We start from the raw sequence: 27,240 nt of genomic DNA on the forward strand, positions 1-27,240 counted from the left end.
TTGCTTTATTTTACTTCACTTTTGTGACACTTTTGGCTAATTTGCGAAGATGGGCATGAGTGATGATATGATGAAATTGATGAATCAACACTCGCAAACATCCATGCCCAGGCCGGATGTGAAGAACATGGTGAAGATGTCAACCGTCTAAGGCAAAGAATTATCTCATCTGTGGCAACCATCACCCCAGGCATGCTGGCCAGGACGTGGCAAGAAGTTGATTATCGTTTGGATGTGGGCCGTACTACAAACGGGGGACACATTGAAATTTTCTAAATTGTAAACAGAACTTGATAACATTACCTTCAAAAATATGTATTTACTTTTTCCCGAGTTTCAGTTTTTAATAAAAATATTTAACTTCAAAACCTCGGAGTTCTCTTATAGACACACAGATATTAGTGATTTTAAAATAAATATATTTTTGTTTTACATTTTCCGACATATTGACCCATACTACATGCCCAGGCCGGGATTCGAACCCCTGTCGTCGTAGCGCGATGTGCTAACCACTCCGCAACGGGGGTCGGCTCTCTGTTTATTAGTATTATTGTTAGTTGTAGTAGGAGTTCTTGTGGTGGTGGTGTTACTAGCAGCAGTATTGCTGCTGGTGGTGAATAGTAATTGCAGTATGCGGTATTTATATGGACATGAAGGGTCATGGGGGGGAGGGAAAGGTATAGGCTGCACACATTCTCGATCTTGGCCACTGTGGGGGTGATTTCATCAGCACCACACTGCGGCCGTCTACAACAAGATAATCTCTCGGACAGCAAGCCTTTGTATCGTCTCGTGTAAGGGGGAGGGACCCAAATATCAACCTCCCTTCCAGCTAGTACACCCGGGACTACTGACGCTCTGGAGTCTGGATTCACAGCCAGTATAATCCTCCGTGGAGCTCGTGTTGTGTCGTCTGCATATGTGTTTGTGATCGCCCTTCACCCATCTCACCTTACCACCATTCATCCTCATCTTCGCGATTAGCCAAAGTGGCAGAAAAGGGTAATAAAATAAACTAAATAAGTCGTCTCGAAGGACCTGGTATCATCCTTTTATGTAGCTGTAGTTGTTCGCGATATATGGCTTCTGCTCACTGAAGCGTTAACATAGCTTCCTTTACGTAATACCCGTAATGCAATCGACAGGTTGGTTGGTTGTTCACTTTTTTGTCATCGTCTCTTCTCCATTCTTCTGGAGTGATCGTCCCTCCAGATCTTTCCAGTCACGTTCTCCAGCGCTGAGTGACAAACCGCTTTCTCCCCACTCTCCCCGTGACTCAGCTCTCCAGCGGACACTCAAGGAACTGGCCATCCAGAAAATTATCTTGCGGAATGATACGGGACTTGGAGTTTTGAGGTGGGTACAGAAGTGTGAGGACTTGTAATGCATCTCTTGTTAGAAGTCCGATGCAGAGTCTTTGGTTTGATTTGGTTTATTTTACCTCGCTTTTCTGCCACTTTTGGCTAATCGCGAAGATGAGGATGAGTGATATGATGAAATTTATGAAAGAAGAGTCACAAATACCCATGCTCAGGGCAGGATTCGAACCCTGGACGTCCGCCACGGAGGCCGACTGATTCAGAGGGATATAGTCCCCCCCCCCCTCCGGCAATTTTATCGCATCTGGTTTCGCCTAATGGCTTATCAGCACCCGTCAATCAGATCTCACAGCTGTCCGCCATTTTATGCGACATGGGATATCCCGTTTCTCTGAATCCCATTTCGCCTAAACCGATCGGAAGGAAATATTGCAAGTAAGGATATTATGACGGTCTCTGACCAAACAATTCGGAGGACCTCCCCGATGGCGTAGTGGTAACGTCGCCGCCTTGTATTCAAGAGATGTCGGGCTCGATGGTGGTTCAGATCCACTTTAAACTGTAGGTCCATTCCCGATTAGCCTATCTGTGCATAAAATGGACTTCGAACAACAATTCAAACTGGGGCATTTGTCGTATTTTCTGTACGTTAAAAGAACATATGCAAAAAGTAACATGACAGCAATAGCCTTTGCCGTATCCTAATCGCTAATTAAGGTTAGGTAGGTTTAGGTTAGGCTATTATATTATTAACCTAACCTAACCTTTAACTCTAAGAATGAATTAACAACACAAAGCACGTGTCTCTTTGTTGAGAAACCGCTAAATTTTCCTCACTAAATGTTTCCCTTCCAACCAGTTTATGCGAAACGGGACTACACGAAAAATTGGCATCGTTCATTTCAAGTTGCAAAAAAATAATAACCCAACATATAGTACGCTTCGTCTCACCAAAAACACAACCTTCCATTCCGAGGCAGTAAACCAGAACATTCGCAGATGTTAACTTTAAATACAAGAACCAAGTCACATAATATCAACCTATTTGCTCAAATCTGGCGTCTCTTCTTAAAACATTTAGCCAGATCTTTAATCCTGATAAATACGACAACCAAGCCACAGAATATCAACCTGTTTCTTCAAATCTGGCCTCGCTTCTTAAAACGTTTAGCCAGATCTTTAATCCTGATAAATACAAGAACCAAGTCACAGAATATCAACCTGTTTCTTCAAATCTGGCAACGCTTAAAACATTCAACCAGCTTTAATCCTGATAAATACAACAGCCAAGTCACAGAATATCAACCTGTTTCTTCAAATCTGGCTTTAATCCTGACGGCAGACACCTTTCATTCTGAAACAATTACGTCACAAGAGAAGCGCTGGGAATCTTTGCATTGTTAATGCAAGTGGCTGGAAGCTTGGAAAGTAAAAGTATTCTTCTGGAAGCTCCCTATCTGTCCGAGAAGAGGTCATGAGCGACAACTAGCGGAATCCTCCGCAATTAATAACCGAATAAAGGCGGAAGAGGCTACCAATGTGGCGTCACTGGCCGAAGGAATGTATAAAGCATTGAGTCCACCGTGGTAGACCTCCTTTCACTACAGAAGTGACCAGTGAGTGCTGTAATAGAAAGTGGACAGTGGAGGGGGGGGGGATAGAGTTAAAAAAAATGCAAGAAAAAGTCATAAACGCCGCCGTGGAGAACTTATCGCTAAACATGTCTCGTGTAAACCGCGCCGGACAGTGGCGCATTCTAAGAAGTAGGCTACTAGGAAGCGAAGTAGGCAATTGTTATGCAAATTGGGGGGGAGCTCAGGGCGCAACAATGGCAGGGTAACAATGCAACGCGTTGGAGCTGCCTTTACGGTTACGGTCGCATACTGACCACACTAATCAATATGCCTACTGACCATAGGCGCCGACTCCATGGGGCTTGGGGGGGCTCGGGCCCCCCTATATTAACGGTGTGGGGCAGAGCCCCTCAAATAATTTTGCTTAAGAGGATCTAATGTATTATTTTGCTTCTCTTGTAAAGTTTACTCTGAATTGTGCCACATGAACTTAACTTTAAATACACATTTGAAATGTTCTAGACCATCAAATTTGGGGGTCTATGACCAGTGACAGCAAAACACATGCCTTATTACTATATACTAAGTATATAATTATGAGTATTGTTAACATTTTTACTAAAAAGAGTTTCAAAAGACGATGTGCATGAACTAGGGTAGTGGATGGGACGTTTGGGCTACAAATGGCTCTCACCCGACATTCAGAACGAGATCATTGATATATTAGGGAGATCTGTTTTGCGCTCCGTGGTAGCAGATATTAAAAGTCTGGAATTTTTGCTATTATGGTTGACGAAACTTGTGACATATCCATCCGTGGACAATTAATAAATATTCTGCATTCGAACTGCGAATAAGAATGTTCATATTTTTGAGGAATTCATGGGCTTTTACGAGATTCCGAACACTGAGGCCAAAACTTAGGAAAGGGAGAGAGAGAGTCATTCATTAATTATTTCAGTGATCAGAGTATGACAATCAGTTTTTGTCACCTACTTTTTTTTATCCTAGGTTTTCGTTATTTTATATTTTTCTGTAAACTTCGTATCCTCTTGAAGCTTCGGTAGAAAAACAGCGTGTTTTTCTGCTTTTGTCAACTTTTCCCCCTTTCGGTCGTAGGAGCTCGGAACCAACAATGTGCTGTGATAAATCTTTCACTGTTTTTGAGCGACTTTTGTGCATTTGGCGACAGGAAAGTCAACTTGGGAGGCCAATTACTGAAGGAACATGTTACGTACCGGATGAGGGTAGGACTATTCTTTTCACCCCATTTTAACGCAACACGTGTGCTTGAAGAAGCTGGACCAGGCAAAAAATGGACGCTTGACCACCAACGTCGTAACTTCAGATTCCCGCGCCTAAAAGTCAGTCCGTTTTATTCGAAGTTTCAAGCTGTCTTTATATAGTGGCAGAACGAACAAACACGTACAGTCTACCGCCAGTTTTCGAACCGACAACACCTCTGCGACAGTCGGAGTAAAGATTCGGGACTTTGTCTTTTTTCTACCGCGCCGTGTATTTTAACCTGCGTGAGTGAGTGACAGTGACTAGTTGTACGAATACGCCGTGTTAATTTGTGACCTGTGCACTGGATTCGAGTTATTCGTTTTGTGACGAGGAACATTAATACCACAATGGCGGGCTAATCACGAGAGAAGGAGGGCTACGGGTCTTCCTAGCCTGCATGAAGCCGACAGCGCAGCAGATCATCGCTCAGCGTCGCGACGTCACACCACTAAAACGCCGTCGCAAGCGCCACGAAAGCCACAAATGACTCCCACAGCCAAATTTGAAGCCCTGTAACGATACCGCTGAAAGCCGAAGCCGAATCAGCATTCCGAGAGTACTTCGACGCCGACACCGACGCCCGACGAGAATTTTACGGAGAGAGAAAGAGAGAGGAAGAGAGAAATTGGAAGATGAAGCGACACCAGCCCACACTTAGATCTACCGTCTAGAAGAGAAGATTGAGATAATGAAGCGACACCTACTGCGTCTTGAGACGACGCCGACGTCCCGCGTGAGATTAGTAGCGAGAATCCACGAATACCCCCGGTAAAGAAACTTCGCCCGTTTTCGCCGTCCCCCAGAAAGAGAGAGAGAGACGATGCGAAGCAATTAATCGCTCCATTACGAGGCCGACAAGAAAATCGCCGTGATGTTGAAGCGTAGAAGGAAGGTGTGTCCAAGAAGATTGCGAAGTGCCGCTACAAAGAAGTAATGTGGGGAAGTGTTAGTGTCGCAAAGAGGACCGCGGATCGACGTCCCGTCGCCGTTTAGAGGACTACGGTAAACGTCGCTGGAACGTCTAGAACGCCGAGATGGTATAGTATACTACTGTTAATTTTCTATATGTGTGAGTGATCATCTACCCAAGCCTCCAAAGATCGGCCGTCGGACGAAAAGATACCTGTATTTAAAGTTAAAAGTCGCAAAGGTATTGATTATAATTATTTCTTGCCAACATCATCTAAATTTCACAATTGCTAATTCGGAAGATATATTCACAGCATACTGTTGTTTTTCCACGCTCTGCGCCGAGCTGTTGAGTAATAATGTTTATTTATGTCACCTTATAAGCTTTACTCGGTAAAATATTTGATTAAAAACAGCATAAATCGTGTATCTATTGCAGAGATCACCTCTCAAGTTTGCTAAGTGAGGAAGTAAATTAACTTCGTGCTATTTTTAATGTATTCATACATCAGTGTCTTCATTTTTATTCTGTAAACATGTATGCCTTGCAGCTGATATCTAAGCCTAATGTTATTGAAGTTCCAAGGCGCATTAGTGATAATTCTACAACAATTATTTAAATGTCTAAATAAATTGCAAGAATAAAAAGTTTACGTGTCATGCCCGTTGGCAGAATGTAATGAGCACGCGCAGATGAAAGTTTTGTATCTTTAATTCTAAGCAAATTAACGTCTTCGGGCGCAGTTTAATATTCATAAGAAAAACTAAATATCGCATGGTGTCTAAAAAAGGGCCAATGTACTTATCTTAATGTAATTATTCCCCTGCGGTATGAGAGAGTGTGTGAATGCTTGAATGATAGTGAGGGGTTGTGTAATCTGTCTATTTTTGTGTGTTATATAATATACATTATTGTTATATATGATTTGACTATGATTTGTGTTTAAACAAATAGTATACTAATCCTCATAACTGTTGGTATTTATATTTTAGTTCAACGTTAAGTCAGCAAAGCATTTCTGCTGGCTAACATCAATTAGTATTATTATCTACGTCATTATTATTATTATTATTGATTATTATTATTATTATTCAACGTCACTTTATGCACGAGTCGGCTATTCGTCGGGGGTAAAAACCGATCCGGTCACACGTACCCTGGAATCAAACCGTTTAGCTGGGCCCGGCACCTAGGAAGGGGACTTCGGTCTCCGGACTAAGTGTCAAACATAGGTCATGTACTAAAGGCCAGGTGAGAAGAGCCCCGCCAATAATTTTGACAACTGACCTCCGTGGCGGAGTGGTTAGCATTGCGCGCCACGACGCAGAGGTACAGGGGTTTGAATCCCAGTGTTCTTTGTGAGTGTTCCTTCATCAATTTCATCCTATCATCACTCATCCTCATCGTCGCGATTAGTCAAAAGTGGCAAAAAAGCGACGACAAATGACAAAAATCAAATCGATTCGAAATGAATGTCCCATGTGTGACGTCACAGCATGCTCTTAGTCCAAACAAATTTCCCGCCCAGGGCCGGCCTTAGCTCATAATAAAAAAAATTAAAGGACTTAAGAAATTATATATTTTTGTTCTCTAGTACAATTGCTCTATATAATCACATAATAAAAAAAATATGTATTAGTATTATTACTTAATAGCAATAAGTAGAATATATTGATGGTTAAAAAGCAAGAATTATGAAAAGATAATAGAAGTTACTAACTTTTTTTTGTTTATTTTCGTCTTCGATGTGCCACTGTCGAACTTAGTGGTCAGCCACTAAGGAAGGGGTCCCGGGTTCGAATCCTGCCCTGACCATGAGTTATCTTTGTGAGTGTCTTTAATTTGGTGAATAGAATCATTTTACAAGGGGTGAGAGATTGACATGTTTGAACAACTCCTACGGCCTTTATCTCCCACACATGCATTTCACACATACGCCTCCACAAGCATACATGGCAATTAGAAGTGCAGGCTCATGAGCGTAAAGATAACATGCCTACGTTCACCAGCCACAACTTGCAATATGGCATTTCCGCTCTGAATTCAATCTTTTCACAACACCTGTTTCTGCCCACGTTTCCGTACGCCTGCACCTGTCCATAATCTGATTGCTTAAAATTAGCATTATCCACAATTTCCAAATTACCAAACATTCGAGTTTTATGTCATAGCCCACCCAGCATAAACTTTAGGGAGTAAATGAACGAGGTGTGTAGAAGTTAAAAAGAAATTAGTTTACAATAGTTATTATTGTAAAATTGGAATATAATGGTGATATATAATTCTTATTGTTGTTATTTCTACGAGTCAAGTCTTATATTCGGCCTGCCCCCTCCCCCTATAAAAATTTCTGGCGACGCCCATGTTGAGAGCTATGGAAATGAACAATATTTTAGAATTTTCTCGGTCTTTTGAGACAATTCCATTTGGGTTGGGGGTGTCGTAATGAAATATTTTCTGGATGCAATTCTTCCTTTATGTCGATGTATTAAACCCGCCTCAGGGTCCCAAATCACTTCAGATTGGTGGGGGAAAGGAAGGAGCACTATATAATGTCATTAAATATGTTGTCAATTATTAATAAACCAAATTATATTGTAAAATATACAATATATTATATCGACTATCGTTCATTCAAAATTCGATTGCAAATTGAAGATTTTAGTACAATGATTTGCGTGAAATGGAGAACAAATAAGAAGTCTGACTTATTTCTGTGTTCTGAGGATTGATGTGTTCAGTGTCCTTAGAGATGAGGCTCTTTTTTGTACAGTATGTAACATTGTACTAGTAAATATAATCATTTTCATATGTACCTGGAAATTAATGTTAATGAAAGTTTCACCAACTAATGTCAATAAAAATGTATGTTAAAAGTTTATAAACAGAGCATATAATTTGTGTGAAAAGAGAAAAACACGCTGTTTCATGCAACATTGTTATTCCTACAGGCAAGAGTTTCAATCTTCCTCGCATACAACGCCACCGCTATTCGGGCGATTTCGTGCAGTTTGCAACTTCGTAACAAGTTTGAACATGCAGGTGCGCTCCCCGTCAAGCGGAATGCTGGAGTAGGTATTGTTGTAGGCCTGTTATATATCTATCAGCGTGTTCGAAATGGGCAAGGTGAAGGAACGTAGTTCCGACCTGAAGGATGTTCTTATAAATGTGGCCCTTAGAGGTTATTCGTTAAGAAAAATTGGACAAACAGTCAATAAATCACACTCCACAGTTAAATACATAGTAAACAAATTTAGAGAGGAAGGTTCAAAACATAATGTGCCGAGAAAACCAAAACAGAGACGGTTGAATAAACGTGATGAACGCTTTATTTTAAAGAGAGTGCGAGAAAACCCCGACTAAGTGTTCCTCAGTTACGACCGTTAGTAGAAAATGTTGCTGGCAAGATGATGTCCGATCAAACTGTCCGACGTGCCTTGTGGAAGCATGGATATCATGGCAGAATACCACGAAAGAGGCCGTATGTAAATAAGGTGAATCGCAGGAATAGACTTTCATTCGCGAAAGAGCACATCCACAAGGACCAGGAATTTTGGGATAGTGTCATATGGTCAGACGAGTCAAAGATTAATATATACGGATCAGATGGGATAAATAGGGTCTGGAGAAAATCAAATAAAGACAATGATCACATTAACACAGTTCCAACAGTTAAACATGGTGGTGGGTCATTAATGATTTGGGGCTGTATGTCGTCCAGTTTATTGATGGTATCATGGATGCATATGTCTATTTGGACATATTGAAGAACAATGTAAAGCAGAGTGCCCAAAAAATGGACATGCCGCCTATCTACAGATTCCAACATGACAATGACAGTAAGCATAAGGCGCGAGTTAACATTAATTGGCTAATATGGAATGTGTCCAAACTACTACAAACACAAGCTCAAAGTCCAAACTTAAATCCCATTGAGCATTTATGGGCAATTTTGAAGAGGCGAGTCCATAAAGCAGGCGTCAATTCCAAACAAGGGTTGAAAACTGTTGTGCAAGCCGAGTGGAATAAAATAAGCTCTGAAACATGTCGGAAACTGGTTAATTCTATGAAGAACAGGTGTCAAGCAGTAATTAAAGCCAAAGGATACGCATCCAAGTATTAGAACTGTCAGTCAATTTGCTCTGAATATACTTTTTTCTTTTATATTATTAAGTGTACGAATAGAAAAGTTGTACAAAATATGGCATGTTTCTCTTTCAATTTCATTTAATTTATAATTGTCATTGGTTATACAGAATTTGGGTAAGATTTTATGTTACTAATGATATTAGTTATTCAATTGTAAAGAAACAATTTCAAAACAGTGTATTTCCTTTCAGATATTAAAGCATTTTCTTTGAAAATCCGTGTGTACGAATAAGAATGTTACATACTGTATGTTTTCAATATTATTCCAGTAAAGTATATTCTACTCCCAGACTAATTGTTTATATTTGTTGTTGGAACAAAAACTCTCCCCCTCCGGAAAAGTTTGGTGGGGGGGGGGATTTCAAGACAAGGTCGTTGGTGGGGGAATTCCCCCCTGCCCCCCCCCACATGGGATTTCGCACCCAAAGTAAGGGAAGTAAATAAAATGAAATAGTGATATTTTATTTTGAGTGAACTAACGAAGCACATTAATGCTAAGTTGCATCGTTTTGAGATAAGGAGAGAAATTCTTGAGTGTTCGAAAGAAGCGTAAGAAGGGTTATCTGGAAGCGATATAATAAAATGTGAAACAACGTTGGTTTGAGGTGGAGCAGAGGTTGGAAACATCACTCGATAACGAAGTATTAAACAAGAAACGCTTGGAATAGGACTTGACATCTGCTCCGAGGTGATAAGATAAGGTCAGATGCTTCGGATCGGGAATTCAAAGTACAAGTTAGATCTGAATGTGTGGTAAAATTATATATTTCTTTCACCCTTTCCCCTGTTTTGAAAATGTATAACTATTCTTTAATTCAGTAAAAAATACCTTTTCGTATGCATTCGCCTTCATCGTTGATATATACCGGGTGGCCAGAATTAAAGTTACCCAATTCAGTGCCCTCTGTAGCCTGTTTGAGGCACCGTAGAACTCTGAAATTCACAGCTGATTGAAATGTGGCGCTGTGCTTCCATGGTCGGTTGTAATAAATGACGTAAACTGCTCCAATTGGTTATGGATTTGCCTTTACCTTGCAATCTTGCAATAAACGAGAGATTATTTTCTCGCAACTTCCAACCACTAACAAATGTCTTTCTAATTAATAACTCAGCTAAATCACTTAACGTGATTATGTGTACAAACCCATCTTGGAGATACAGCGCCACATTTCAACCTGGTGGTACAAAATTGAACTATATTTTTTTATATCATCATCCTCTTCCCCATGGTCTGCATAGTGGATTCACCAAAATTGCAGAGTTCTACGATGCCTCAAACAGGCTACAGAGGGCTCTGAGTTGGGTAAATTTAATTCTGGCCACCCGGTATACTTATATCTTCTTCTAATACAAATGCATGAACGTGTAAACGAAGTACACAGGCTTAATGATATTTACATATTATATTACAATATAGTCTTATATACATGCACATACATGTAATTGGGGTGTAAGGGGTGACCTTCTGATAAGGCACCCAACTTCACTTCCCCGTAGTGCACCCCAGTAAGTGCTCTTTGCAGGTCAACAAGGCTCTGGCGCCTGGGCTCTCAGCCGATATAATCCTGTGTGGGGTCATGTTATCCTGTGTTTGTCCTTGTGTGTTCTGATCAGGGTTCTTAAAGGTCCAGGAATTTTAATTAAATTCAATTCCGGTCCAGGAGAGAAAATCAGCAAGCGTAAATGGGTTCTGGACCGTAAAGAACCTTTTTTTTCTGAAAAGTATTTCAATTCGTACCAGGAACCTTTTTTCCTGATCAGTTTAAATACGGTCCAGGAACCCTTTTTTTCCGAATCAGTTTAAATAGGGTCCAAGTTCCGTATTGAAATGAAACAATACGCAACTTGGATCGAATACGGACCTGACGATAAACAATTATCCACTTGTGATCATGAAAGACTAATCCAGGTGCTGGCTGTCTCGAGAATCTAAGCTACAAGGTAGAAATGGGCGAAACGCAAACACTGCAGTCACGTTACCACTCTCCATGTAGCCCCATTCTCTCGCGCGCGTTTTTTCTCTTGGTTGTAGCAGCACTGCCCTTCCCTGTTGTAATATCTGCTGGGAACACAGCAGCCTCACGTTACTTCATCGACGGCTCCTATTGGCTGCGGTTCCTGGACCGGATGCCGGAGCAACACGTGACGGGTTTGTTTGAACTCAATGTGACGCCATATAGTCCATTGCGTTATGTACAGTAACTCTTCGACAAGGGAGTTTGTGAATCTGGTCCACGAGAGAACAACAGCGTTTTGATTTATTCCCTGCGCTACGTTTTGTACAACCGCAGTGTGACATTCCATGTAAAACGTACTCGCGGACATTTTTAGAAGGCAACTTTTAATCGGTCAAGCCTGGTCTGTAATTGTAAATAAGTTCAGTCCCGGACTGGGAGAGAAAATCAGCAAACGTAAATGAGTTCTAGGCCTTTTCATGTTTAAATCATTTCAAATCGGTCCAGGAATCTTTTTTCCGGATCAATTTAAATACGGTCCAGGAACCTTTTTTTTTTTTCGGATGAATTTAAATTCGGTCCAGGAACATTTTTTTTCAGAATGAATTTCAATTCGGTCCAGGAACCTTTTTTCCCGCATCAATTTAAATACGGTCCAGGAACCTTTTTTCAATGCAACAATACGCAACTTGGACCGAATTTAAATTGTGCGAGAAAGAAGGTTCCGGTCCTGCAGCGGAACCCATTAGAATTTATGGGTTCGTGGACATTTAACAACCCTGGTTCTGCTACCCCTTTCCACCCTCAGCTATTAGCCTAGGTAAGGAGACATTAGTCCTCACAGGCAGTATAGTTTTAACTTTTCCGTAGTTTTCCTTGCCACGTAGCTGACCTCCGTGGCGCAGAGGTTAGCGCATCCTGAGGTCGAATCTTTGTCAGTGTCCCTTCATCGATTTCATCCCGCGGTGGCAAATATGCAAAGTAAAATAAACCATCAGTCGACTAATATTTGCCTCGGCATCTTGTTTCCCTGCCCCCGGTAGGCAGGGTTGTTAAATGTCCAGGAATTTTAAATAAATTCAATTTATTTATTTATTTATGCTTTGCACTTCTACAGAGGATTGAACCTCCAATTACAGAAGGCGTACACTTTGTTTGATTAATACAATAGAAATTACATGGAAATATACAAACATATATACACTTATCTACATACATTTAGGCAAATGTTAGGTTAGGTTTATACGTAATTCACAAGTATTGCATAATGTAAATGGTAACATTTATATTAAACAATCTATATTCTATCAGAGTTTCGTTTTCTATAGCACTGAATCTATTATTTTTTTATATCTGTCAAATGGAAGTGAAAAATCTACACATTGGTTGTTTGCAACAAGGATATTGTAACTGTGACACATTCTATTTATTAGTGAGTTTCTATATTTCTGAGTGTTTGAAATTTTAGAAGTTAGAATATTTCTATTACGCAGATTAGTTTTTCTTATATTGAATTGTATTTGACCGAGAATACTGGATTACGGTCCAGGAGAGAAAATCAGGAAGCGTAAAGGACCTTTTTATCTGTAGAGTATTTCAATTCGGTCCAGGAACATTTTTTTTTCGGATGCATTTAAATTCGGTCCAGGAACCTTTTTTCAATGAAACAATACGCAACTTGCACCGAATTCAAATTGTGCGAGAAAGAAGTTTCCGGTCCTGCAGCGGAACCCATTAGAACCCATTACAATTTATGGGTTCGTGGACGTTTAACAACCCTGCCGGTAGGTACGACTCTGTAGAGATGTGTCTTTAATTCTGATTAAAAGAATTAGAAAGGAACATCACATGTGGTATTACGTCACACAAAAAGAACATGCCAAAAAGATGCCTCTCTTTTCCTGTTTCCCACTCTTCCTCCTTTCTCCCTCTCCTCTAATTTCTTTCCTCTCTCTCTCTCTCCCTTTTCTTCTCTCTCCTCTTTCTTCCTTCCTTCCTTCGTCCCTCCCTCCCTCTATCTCTGTTTCTCTCACCTATTTCTTCTCTCAAATCACCTTCATTCGTCTCTCTCCGTGCTTTGAGTGTCACGTGTCACTTACCTACTTATTTACAGTGCATAGAGCATTCGTAAAGAAATCAGGTCCCTTTAACTTCCGCAATCTTAGAAACGTAACGCACTGGGTGTTGCTTTCCTGAGAGGGCTTGGTAACGAGAAGTGACTGTGTTGAAGTCCTCGACGCGATTCGGTGTTGCGTTCGTGGGAAGCGAAGACAGATTTGACACGAGAGGAAGACAAGAGTCTTACATATGCAAAGAGCCTCTTGTTGGGGAATGGCCTGGGACTACAGGGACATCGTTGTCATCTGCGTGGTGGACCTTTCACCTTCTCTGCCCGTGGAGTGGCCCATTGGGCAGTCCCAGCCCATGGAGGCATCGTGCGGAGCGGAGAACAGGTAGTCCGCGGCTGCCCACACGAGCGAGACTCGTGTTGGAGTCCATTGTGCAAGCGCTCGTGTGCGGTGATGTCATTCACATCATCTTCGGAGCAGGTTGTTCTCTGGACGCACGCAGAGTTGCCATCCCTGGAAACAAGTCACTAAATTACTATGATTTATCACACGATTTGATCTTGAGAGAGAGAGAATGTGTTAAAAATCCACTTCTATGTACAGGTAAGCTAGTCGGGACTGGACCTACAGTTGTGAGTGGGAGCCGAAACACTTTCCAATGCGCCTCCTCCAAGCATCACTCAGAGAACTAAATGCATCATATCGATTGATGCACTAAAGTGTGTCTTATGGCTTCTTCAAAGCATCAGATTCACATTTGTATGTCGTGAAAGAAATACCAAAGTGCATCATTTGATTCAAGTGAGGATTTCTCTCAGTCGAGATGCACTTCAATGCATCAGTTGATGCGTTTCGATGCACCTTGATGCGTTTTGATGCACCAGAATGAATCTTTTTTATGATGCAGGAAGGTGCATCAAGGAACATCAAGTAATGCATTGAAGTGCATCTCGACTGAGAGAAATCCCCACTTGAATCAAATGATGCACTTTGGTGTTTCTTTCACGACATACAAAAATACACCCAAATGCATCAAATCTGAATCTGATGCTTTGAAGAAGCCATAAAACACACTTTAGTGCGTCAATCGATGCATTCTGGTGTATCAATCGATATGATGTATTTAGTTTTCTGTGTGATCCGACCCGGCAACCCTTGACTACTAGGCCCCAAAATCCGGATTACGGATATCCGCATTTCAAATTATCCGTTACGCCTTTTTGGATGCAATGGATAATCCAGATATATGGATAGAACGGATTTGATGAATGATTCGTAGAAAATCTGGAATACGAAAATGACCAATAAAAGAATGTGTGCGTTGTACGTAAAATGGATAAACGATAAAGCTGCCCGGATAATTCACATGTTCGGATATCCGGATATTTCGGATAATCCTGACAATTCGGATATCCGGTTAATCCGGACCTCAGATATCCGATATCCGGATAGAAAATTGTGCGATATCTGGATAAAATTTTACGCCATCAGGAAGGCAATTTGATTTAGCGTCGTTTGTTACGTTCCCCGGTTTATTCTCAATGGATCTACTTACTTTTATTCCTCGACGGCGAGTATGAGACTTATCAGCCTACTTCGAAGCCCTCAGGTTGTGGGAAATCAGATAAGGATATGTTTACGCAAACCTTATTAACTCTCGCACACCAAAAATATATTTAGATGTCAGTTAATGTTAATATATTACACTTGCGCTCGCAATTAAACTCCTTATTACAAACAAAATTGTATTAAGATCATAATACTTCTTGACTACACAAATTAACACATTCACATTTCCAAAATCACTTCCATTATCCAGCAACATTCATAATATCTCTCACCTCACAACCCACAATCAAATGTTTTAAGGTTAGTCCATAACCATAACAGACTACCCAATTGAACAAAACAAATTACGTCATCATAGACAATTAACATATTAAACATCACTTAAAATGATACAATAAGTGGGTGCGTATCACGTTTTTCTGTCATTTTGGCGGCGATGAGGATGAGCCATGATGTGATGAAATTGATGAAGGAGCACTCGCAAAGAACACCCGTGTCCAGGCCGGGATTCGAACTTGGGACCCCTGGCCTCGTCTGTGCTAACCACCTGGCCACAGAGGTCAGCTAATCTTACATTGTTAGCGATTATGTGAAGTATATCACAATATACTGTGTAATCTCTTGCAACTCACCGTTCAGAGACAGTGAGAACATACAAAATCACTTCTGAAGTTCTAATCACATATACAGGGTGCTTCAAAAAGAATCATCCGATTTAAAAAGCGTATATTTAGGAAACCAATGAACATAGAATTTTGCAGTAAGTTGTAAAATACATGTTGGAACATCAAGTTTTACTTACCGTAGGTTTTGATTTGTAGCAGGTAAGTGCATTACTGGTGCAGCTCACTTTTTAGTCTGCATCAAGAAGACCACACAGCAACAGGAAGCATGCTCTGCTTCAACAAATGCAAGTCCGTTACAGCTGTGCAGCATGAGTTTCGTCGTAAATACGGTGCTACACCACCTACTGCTCACAGTATTCGACGTTGCACAGTTGTAACGAACTCGCATTTCTTGAAGCAGAGCATGCTTCCTGTTGCTGTGTGGTCTTCTTGGTGCAGACTAAAGAGTGAGCTGCACCAGTAAAGCACTTACCTGCAACAAATCAAAACCTTCTGTAAGTAAATCTTCATGTTCCAACATGTATTTTACAACTTACTGCAAGATTCTACGTTCATTGGTTTCCTAAATATAGCCTTTTCAAACCGGATGATTCTCTTTGAAACACCCTGTACAATTGCTCGTTCATATACACTTTTTCTAGAGACTTTCGTGTTCATGAAGTTGGCAACACTGGGCGCACCTTTGGTCTAATAGCTTTCACATAAGAGTCCTTCCATTGTCCCTCCTATGTCCCCTGTCATCACCTACATGTGAATATGCTTCCTCTCCCATTGCCTTACCCATTCGCCTCAGTGACAAGTGACAATCGTCCACCGTTCGAGACGCACCGTTGCTTGAGTTCAGTGGAACTCCATCCCGCCCTCTTCCACTACGCGTTCACCATCCGTGGTCGAGTGGTTAGCGTAACTCGGCTCGTGCTCATTATGGTTGGTCCATCATCACTCATTCTCATCGTCGCGATTGGACCTCCCTGATGTCGTAGTGGTTCGATTCCCGGTGGTTTGGATGACACTTTATTGTCTAGATTACGTTTTCCGAGTATGAGGAACTGAACTCTGTCACTTTCGACAATTCATCGGTCTGCAATTTTGCAATTGACATTTGAGGATTGCATTCAGAGAGCATTTTAAACAGTGGTCAGCTAAACATTAGGTCTACATGTTGCTACTTTTGATACTTGTTACATGTGTGCCGAATTCGTCACTTTATTTCAAGTACATAAAAATACACATGAACTCCTAATTGGCTTAATTTTTTTAAAAAAAATACAGGGTGTCCGAATTGAAACGCCCTAATTTCAAATACTTATATTAAACATAATATACAGGCAAGAATAGTGTGGTAGGTGGTATACGGTAGCTTAGCTGTGAAAATTTTAAATAGGTAATGAATAGTAAGGATTCGTTTATTTTGTATCGCTCCAGGTGGGTGAAAAGTGAAAATAACAACCAATGCTGAAATAGCGCAAACTGTGTGGTGATACGCGGAATTGGGATCCATTATTGCAAGAAATCCGTTCGTACACAAAATTTGGGAGAGCAATCTTATGTGACACCGTTCGAACGGATTTCTTGGGACTTCATGCAAATGCATCTGCAATGCGCTGAACGTTTCCCTCTGATGTTGGTGATCGGCCACCACCATGCTGCCTCTTAGCGACAGATCCTGTCTCTAGAAACGCTCCTTTCCACACCTTGATTCTCTTGACATCGTCCCGTGGCGGAGTGGTTAGCACCAGTGGCGTAGCGTTATAGTACGCCCGTACGCCCGGCGTTCCCAGATTTAAAATTTCAAAAATGCTTAAATGCTGTGATTATAAAGTAAAACGTGACTAATTTAATATATATTTGACCTTCATGGCATTATAATAGCTATTTTTCGCGATCTGCTTGCAACGCTCCACTCTCAACACTTGTTCTAGCATCTCTCTTCAATGCCTTTCCCGGCCGGACGCCGAGCAGGTTCGGCGTACAGGACTCCTATATTCCTTGCTGCCTTTCTGGAGGGCAAGCTTCGATTTGTACAGCACGCGCGTAAATGCTCTCTCTTACGCCAGCGTACGGAGCAGAGAGGTCTACCGTGATCGGTTCATGTGACCCTTCCTGCCTTCTGAAGCAGACGACAGCGGTAGAATTCCTAACCGGTTCTTCGCGCTCATGCAACTCGTGCTACGTGATGCTACAATACGCAATATTGACAGACGTAACTTTACCAATCTCAAATATACTGCTTCTTAATAGCCACTGCATTGTATGATTTATCGCACGAACAGCGATGTGCATTAGAAACTAAAAGATCAACACAGTTTTTGTCAAGTAAGTTGGTGAAGTCCTCGTGGTAGAAATTCAGCCTGTGGTTGCTCTACCACTTAACCCGCAAACTATTATTTTTTTTATTGTATTTTTTCGTTATTATCTAACTACTTAATATTGTGTTAATGGAAATGTTTAGCTTTCATTTGAAAACTCTTAACATCGAATGGTCTCTGGACAAAATTATTTTAAAATGTTTATCAGCATTCTCAAGATGTAATAAACAGTGGTCTGAATTACTAATCGGCACTGTTACGTCAGTAGAGTGTACGATATTTGGATCATCCACTCTGCTTTGCACAGTGCGCCAAGACGACAGAGGTCCCTGGTTCGAATCCCGGCGTGAGCACGGGTGTTCTTTGTCAGTGTCCCTTCATCAATATCATCACTCATATTCATATTCGCAATTAACCAAAAGTGGTAGAAAAGCGAAGTAAAATAAACCAAATCAATCAGTAGTTGGATCATCCACAACAATGACGTCTACTGTTGTGCAGAGGCGCTTGTGATTCAGGTAGGTTTTTAATGACTTGCGTCATGCAGAAAGGTATAAAAAAGGGTATACAACACCAGAGTTCAAAACATTTGTGGCTTAGTGAGGCATCTAATTTTCTAGCTAAAACATGCATGGATGATGTTTTATTGAAAACCCAGCAGACTTCAGGCAAATAAACAATACATGTGGCGACTAATTCCATAAGTAAATTATTAAGCAAGAAGGAACCGACCCTTCTTTCGGACTTGGCGTTCCCACCCGAAATGTCCATGCTACGCCACTGGTTAGCACATCGTGCTACGACGCTAGGGGTCCCGGGTTCGAATCCCGGCCTGGGCGTGGATGTTTGTGAGTGTCCATTCATCAATTTCATCATGTCATTACTCCTCCCCATCGTCGCAAATTAGCCAAAAGTGGCACAAGAAGCGAAGTAAAATAAAACAATTCAAAATTTTAAAAATCAAAGTCTTGACATCGGGAGGGTCTCTGTGATACTCTGCACGAAACCGTCTTTGAACTGCAATAATGGATCACCACACAGTTTGCGCTATTTCAGCATTGGTTGTCATATTCACTTTTCACCCCCCTGGAACGATACAAAATAAACGAATCCTCACTATTCATTACCTATTTAAAATTATCACAGTTAAGCTATCATATACCACCTACCACAGTGTTTTTGCCTGTACATTGTGTTTAATATAAGTATTTGAAATTAGGGTGTTTCAATTCGGACACCCTGTATATTTTTCGTATGATTACAAATCATTGCGCTTTTTCCTGAAATATATACCGGGTGATCCGTTTGAGATGTCAGAAAAGTAAACCGTTGTGTACAATAGGTTAATGTACGCATCTCTGAGCAGTTTGCTGTAATATATGCAGAAAGGATGTAAGTTTTGAGTGAGTGCAGGATTACAGACTAGTGTGCATATAACACTCGAAAAGTTCACATCCCATATGATACATCGTGCGCTGTTGTGGCGTCACCACTAACTTTATCTACCATGAACGCTAGCGCCACGCGGCTGAAGTCTGTAAACATGCACTTGCTCAAAACTTACATCCTTTCTGCTTATATTACAACAAACTGCTCAGAGATACGTTCATTAACCTATTGTACACAAAGGTTTACTTTTCTGCCTGACATCTCAAACGGATCACTCGATACTATAGAATGCGAAGAACCAGTTTTTCTTTTGTCCACACTGTAACAATAGGAGCGAACATTGGACCTTCAAAATGTGGTTAGCATACTCCCTGCATAAGTAGTTTGTTGCCTATTTCATTTCGTTATATTTATATTGCATGTCCAGTTTGGATAAGCCTATCTGTGCATAAAATGGACTTGAAACTACGAATTCAAGTAAGCGAATCCATCGTTGTGATTAACGTAAGAGTTAGAAAAGCGTTTGAAAACTTCGGAACATATGCGAAAGGATTGATTTGGTTTATTTTACTTCGCATTTATGCCACATTCTGGCTAATCGCCAAGATGAGGATGATATGACGAAGTTGATGAAGGGACTGAACCTACAGTTCAAAGTGGTATTGGAACGACTTTGTCCTCCACTGGGTATCGAACCCGAAATCCCCTGCGTTTATCAAATTCAGCGGGGTGCAAGAGGTACACTATGGATGAAACTTTCAGTGGGTACTGTACCGTCCCCCCAAAAAAGAATCACAGAGTACAATGTACCCCTGTATCCACTGGGTCTAGCCCACATTCGAAACAATGATTTTTTTGTAATTAAGCCACGCTTTTCTGCCACTTTTGGCTAATCGCGACGATGATGATCAGTGATATGATGGGATTGATGAAGGGACACTCGCGCCCATGCCCAGATGTGGATTCGAACCCGAGACCCCGCACTGAGATAACCTCTCCGCCACGAAGGTCGGCCAGATTAGACTATCGGTGCATAAATTGGACTTAAACACAGCGTTACTTCTTCGAAAGGAAAGTGCATTTGTTGTTGACTTTCAAGTGGACACTGTCCTGGAAACAGACATTAATAATTGCACTAACTGACGGAAAATATATTACCTATCCTGCTCCCATAGCGTGTCGGACAGATGTCAAGGAGACGGGGAATTCTGGCGGTGATTGTCCAGCACTTATCTCTACTCCGTCAACGCAGGGTTGCCATCTGCATTGAAATAAGTCCTCACAATCTGAAGACGAAATTTCCCTTCTCTACGTTCAAAATTTCCCATTTTCGACCATTTCCCCCCTCCAAATTTCATTATCATGGAACTAATCCGCCGTGGTGTAGGCGGTAGAGCGTTTGACTGCCACGCAGGAGCCGCCGTTCCGATTCCCTTTGTGGATGATCTTAGGTCGGGGATTTTTCCCACAGTGTCGCATCTCGCTAAGCTCCTACTGAATGGATACCTTGGGGGAAGCCTGGTGGGTAAAGGCCGCCGGAGCGTGTTGCTGACCACTTCACCCCCTTCTGTGGTCGAGATCCGCACTCTATGTGCCTTCATCTTTGGAAATGACGTCCTGGTTTGTTGTACTTTAATTTTAAGAACCTTCCCGATGATGGCGTAGTGGTAACCGCCTTCGGGCTCCGGCTACGGGACGAGTCTCCTGGGAGAAGGGTGAGAACTTTTCTTTCGGCTTCTGTATGGGTCCGGTGGCCACACACCATCGTGAGGAAATTGGAGAGCTACGAATGAGGAGCGTAACCTGGTCACGGAAACCTGCAACAGCGACTGGGGGTTCGTCGTGCTGACCACACGTCACCCCGTAACTGGTTGGATGATCTCCCACCTCTGTTGAGAGTGAGGCCGGCAGTCGGCAGGTAGGCCTTGGCCCTGATTGGTTGTTGTGCCACTGGTGACTGTTATTGTAATCAAGGGGTCGCGTGTTGGATACCCTATGGAAGCACATGGAACGGTGGTTCGGATCCCACTTTAAACTGTATGTTCAGTCCAGATGAGCCTTTCTGTGCATAAAGTGTACTTAAAATTACAAATGAAACAATGCTTATTTTGAGTTAAGTAATATAAAGAATTCTTATGAGAGTAAAATGACATTGAATATACACAGCAACTTGTGAGCCATATCGTCAATCCTTTTGCATATTATATTCGCTTGAGTTGAGGGGATACGCACATCCGTCAAGCGGCGAGGTTCCAAACTCACACGGACACGCATTCGTGCGGCACAATAACACAATGAATGCACTGTATTATCTACAAATTGAATTAAATACTTTCGAAAGATAGATATATTTCTAGAATAGGGTACAAGATGGAATGCAGTTTTGCTGTGAGGTGTGTATGGGTTGCTGAATCAAGTAATAATTCACTTCCCTTTTCTGCCACTTTTGGCAAATCGCGAAATGAGGATGAATAATGAATGATATGATGAAATTGATGAAGGGAGAAATAAAACCCATGCCCAGGCTGGGATTCGAACCCGGGACCTCTGGCGTCGTAGCGCGGAGTGATAAGGAGTGAGTGATAAGAACTGTAATTACTTCTACTAAATTTTATAAAAAATGTTTATGCTTTTAGATGTAATCATTGTATATACAAATATAAAAATACTGATTTAATATAATAAACATAGAAAGTATGGAAATAAATAATTATTATATTTGTCATTAAGTTGTACTGTTAAAAGAGTTTTAAGAATTGTACGATACTACTGTGGAGTGAGTGATAAATATCGTGATTAATTCCAAATAAATAAAAATGTTAATTTTTTGTACTATATACTTCGGCAATTATTGTGCTTCTGAAGGCTTCACTCTGACATGCGAGCCCTCTGTGTTCGAATTCCTGCAAGTTTGATTTTTTCAAGAAATTTCCCTTTTTTCCCACCGAGGGAAATTTTCATTACCCTGACCACGCTACCTGTCTCGAATGAGATTATTTTTCAAGAAATTTCATTTTTTCCCCACAAAGGGAAATTTCCCTTACCCTGGCAACACTACCTGGTTCGAATGAATTATTTTTCAGGAAATTTTCCCTTTTCTTCCCACGAAGGGAAATTTCCCTTACCCTGGCAACACTACCTGAATCGAATGAGATTGTTTTTCAGGAAATTTTCCCTTTCTTCCCACGAAGGGAAATTTCCCTTACCCTGGCAACACTGCCTGGCTCGAATGAGGCGATAGCTACTGCTGACATTTTAGACAGGTGAAACTGCAAGTTTTGGCAGCTGCTGGAGTTTCCCGGTACAGGTTTGGCAACAAACTCGCCGCAGGATACGTTCAGGGGTTTGCAGAGTATCTGCGGGGGGTTGATAGGGCTTGTGTGTGCGTACCACTTTCGGATACGGTTGCACGATTGCACGCAAATTGTCCACTGCATTTCTTTGTGAGGTTTATGTAAATGCAGTGAATGCAGAGTAATTTACGGACAAATCTAAAACACATTCTTCTTTTGGAGATAAATGAGTCATGTAATTTGCCAAAGTAATTTAAGGTCCTGCACGTTCATTAACATTTAATTGCAGAGAACAATGTTCATTTTAAATTGAGAAACATACAGGGTGTCTCAATAAAATGCTCAGTTGTTAAAAGTCCAAGAATTTCAAATAAATTCAATTCCGGTCCGGTGTGAACCGTAAAGAACCTTTTTATCTGTAAAGTATTTCAGTTCGGTCCAGGAACTTTTTTTCCGAATCAATTTAAATACGGTCCAGGAACCTTTTTTTCTGAATCAATTTAAATACGGTCCAGGAACCTTTTTTCCGAATCAATTTAAATACGGTCCAGGAACCTTTTTTCTGAATCAATTTAAATACGGTCCAGGAATCTTTTTTTCTGAATCAATTTAAATACGGTCCAGGAACTTTTTTTCCGAATCAATTTAAATACGGTCCAGGAACCTTTTTTCCGAATCAATTTAAATACGGTCCAGGAACCTTTTTTTCTGAATCAATTTAAATACGGTCCAGGAACCTTTTTTCCGAATCAATTTAAATACGGTCCAGGAACCTTTTTTTCTGAATCAATTTAAATACGGTCCAGGAACCTTTTTTCTGAATCAATTTAAATACGGTCCAGGAACATTTTTTTCTGAATCAATTTAAATACGGTCCAGGAACCTTCTTTTCCGAATCAATTTAAATACGGTCCAGGAACCTTTTTTTTTCGAATCAATTTAAATACGGTCCAGGAACCTTTTTTTCTGAATCAATTTAAATACGGTCCAGGAACCTTTTTTCTGAATCAATTTAAATACGGTCCAGGAACCTTTTTTTCCGAATCAATTTAAATACGGTCCAGGAACCTTTTTTAAATGAAACAATAAGCAACTTGTCCCGAATTTAAATTGTGCGAGAAAATAAAGGTTCCGGTCCAGCAGCGGAACCCGTTGGGGTTCCTGCAACTTTGACAACCCTGATAAAATTGATACACACTTTGAATGATTATAAGTTCAGTGTTATATTAAGATACAATTCATTTTCAAAATTTAACACAATCTACGGGCATGCATAATTATTTGTGAACGCCTGTTTTCAAACTGATGACCGTTGTTGTCCAGGCACTGCTGGAAACGCGAAAGAATGTCATTGCAAACATTAAGAATCATTTCGTTCGTTAAAAAATGTGAGTGTGAAACACGTACTGTAGCCTGATTCTCATCTGTGGGCGTCTATCATTTTCTAATGGTCTAGGTGGGGAGTGCGGGATGTTCGTCACGTGTTCAAGTATTTTGCTTGTTTACTTTACCCGCAACTATTGCCATCAATTCTTAATTTACCCAGTACTGTTTGGTATTGCGATGACATGCAGTATTCCGGGCCGTGCACTTGGCAACATGGCATTTTCGGCAAGCGCTGAGGCTCATACCAGTGTACAGCCTGAACGGTGCACGCTACGTTCAAAATTCAAGCACTTTCGATTGAAACTCGCCTATTTCCAACAACTTTCCTCTCTTGCCATTTTTCGCTATGTGCACTTATAACGGAGTTGCCTGTGGGACAGGACTTTTGAATCATCCTGTATTTCTAGGAACTGGGAATGCAAGTATCAACTTCATATACGTTAATTCGAACAAATTTGTGTTTCATTCTGCTCTAATTTTACCTTTGAATTGTAGGAATGTGTCTAATAAAATAACCTAACCTAACCTAACCTAACCTGACCTGACTTAAATCTAACATAGCTCCCGATTCCAATGGCATCCGACTTCAAAATGTTGTATACTTATTGAGTAATAGTGTATGTGTGATATATAACTTGTTGAAAAAATTAAAAAAGACCCATCAATGAGAAAATGACTACCAAAGTTGTCTTTACACCACCTTCAATTGTTTTTTTGTTTTTTTACCCTGAAAGAGCCCCTTCAAGACCTTTCCAACGCCGCCTCAATTACTTCTATAGGTGCCCTGATTGCCGAAATATTGCAATTTGAAGTTAAGATGATGTTGAAAAAAACTGTGAAAATCGCAGAGTTTGCACCACTGTAATTTCGGAAATAGAGTAGGATTACTTCCGGAACATCTCCAGCGAACTGCGCGAATCTGTCTAGCGAGCCTAGTGGGCGTGTAGAACGTGAGCAACGGGCTTAGCGATAGGTTCTGGGATGAGATGACGTCAGCGGCTCGCTTGGTTAATTGGATGCTTCGAGAGTTGTGACTCGTTCCGATGCTTCAAATGCATAAGAGTCAAAGATGTTACGGAAATAATCTTCCTCTACAAAAGATTTGGATCTGTAACTTTGCATAGGTTCATACCTCAGGTCACCCTTTCAGTATGCAAAATTTCAAATGTAACGAAAAATGTCTTTCATTGGGTGAATTCACATGGAATAACCCACAGTTGGAAGGGGTAGGGGGTAAAGACGCCATGAACGTTTGCTGTGATCACAGTACCTCCAATGTTGCCGCAACTGAGAATATGTGGAGTCCTAATTCTACACCACCATGTCTTCAGCGAAAAGCTCTACCTCTCAACGACGATAAGGCATAGTGATTCGAACCCAGAAAACGAAGAAACAATGATCTTAAGTAATAAGATACTTGATTTTTTTTTTTTTTTTTAATGGAGTTCCGGAGTTGCTATGAATACAAATATTCACTTTCTCCTTGTTTGATGTCATTCAGAGTGAGATTTGAAATGGGAAAAAGAAAATTGACGCGTCATTGTGCAGATTACGACAACTGCCCCGAGAAGTTTGTGTTTGTGCTTCACTTTGCTTCCGCTGAAATTCCTGCCTGAATTACGCAAATCAGGAAAAATTGCTTCTGGAAAAGATAAAAAGTGTGCAAGCTTTATGCAGTGCAGTGTTGCCAACTCTAGAAGATAAAAAAATATTTCTTTTTTCTACCCCATCAGAGTTGAATAGGTACTGTGCAGCCGTCTCATTGGCCAGGCCAGATTTATGGGTAGTTTTGGGGGTTGGGGGGCACAGCCCCGCCAGACTTTCACTGCGAAAATAGTTTCTTTGAAAATGGCAACAGTTTTTTTGAAAAATGGGGGGAAATAGTACTGTGTTCGCTGTATCGAGTGCAGTGTTGCCAACTCTAGTAGATATAAGTTCCTTCTTTTTCCCATTACAGTTGACTAGGTACTAGGCAGCCGTCTCATTGGTCAAGCCAGATTTAGGGGGGCCGGGGGTACAGCCCCAGCCAGGCCGCAAACGAGGGTTCCACCTGAGAAATAGTTGCTTTGAAAAGAACCAATTTATATATACATATATTGGTCTAAGGATTATAAAGGGCATTCCAGCGTTACATGTGCGACATTCACACATAAAATTTAAGGTTCTAGACATGAGATTGGATTGAAATATTCATCATGAACTTGTTTCATAGAAGTATGAAGTACGTTGTGGAGTCTGGTAACAAATGAAAAATAACTTGAGTGTGATGACATAGCCTGAACGCATGAAAAAACATCAACGAAAATGTGTTACGTGTGTGACGTTTTGAAGATATAGCAAAGTTTGGTTTCATTTGTGTGTGAAGCATATGGGCTGCAGATTTTAACAATTTTTGTTGGTGACGTGTGTAAATTATATGCATTCACAAACATTTAAACCTTAATGCAATTAAAGACAATAATAATTTTCAGATTGATCCTTCTTGTTATTTACATGGTGTAGGACCACTTATCGTGGATTGCCCCATAATTGAAATTGTGTTAAGGGGAGAGAGTTCTGGAGATTTTTAACCCCAGGACTCCACATATACGAATCTGGGACTGGACCTACAGTTCAGAGTGGGTTCCGAACCATTATATGTCCCTCCACCGGGTATCGAATCCGACACCCTTTGATCACAAGGCAATACGTTACAATCCGGGACTGTTTATGGCTAAGAAGGTTCCCGGTTCGATCCCTTGGCATTGATGTCCATTTGTGTTGCATGATTCTTACTTTACAACGCTTTCCTGACCCTCGCCTTTATCTAATGTTACGGCCAAGCACAATGATAGAGTAGTTCCTAATGATGATAATAGATGGCGCCAGTAGAAGAGAATAGAAACTTACCAAAAATTGTGACTTTTGATTCGAAAAAGTTATGTGGGAGCTAAATTTTATTAAAACATAAAATGCTATGAAAAACTGCATACACGAAAACAATAAATATGGTGATAATTGAATACATTTGCAGAATACAACATAACTTTCCATTACATTTTTTTTTATTTTTGAATATGAAATTTATTGCTCGGAAAAAAAAATTCGCAGTTGGAGATCGGTTAGTTCATCGAACTATCCAGCTTAACTATTACCTATTTTGGGGGGGAGAGCAGGAAAAGGTTTATAGTATCCCTGCCTTGACTCATCTCACCCAACAGGTCGGTAGGTGCCCGGGCTTGCCCCGAGTTGATACCTTCCTGGAGATGATGCCTGCTCGAAAAAAGGTTTATAGTAAATTTTCGCAGGCATTCGTTTTTATTGCAACGGAACTTTATTTTGAAACTTAAACGTTTCTCCGATATGGTAAATATTTATTCAAAAAATGAGAAAAGTTAGATAAAATAAAAGGAAATCTTGAAAATG

This window comes from Lepisma saccharinum, chromosome 13 (assembly GCF_977018435.1).
Source record: "Lepisma saccharinum chromosome 13, izLepSacc3.1, whole genome shotgun sequence".
Classification (NCBI taxonomy): domain Eukaryota; kingdom Metazoa; phylum Arthropoda; class Insecta; order Zygentoma; family Lepismatidae; genus Lepisma; species Lepisma saccharinum.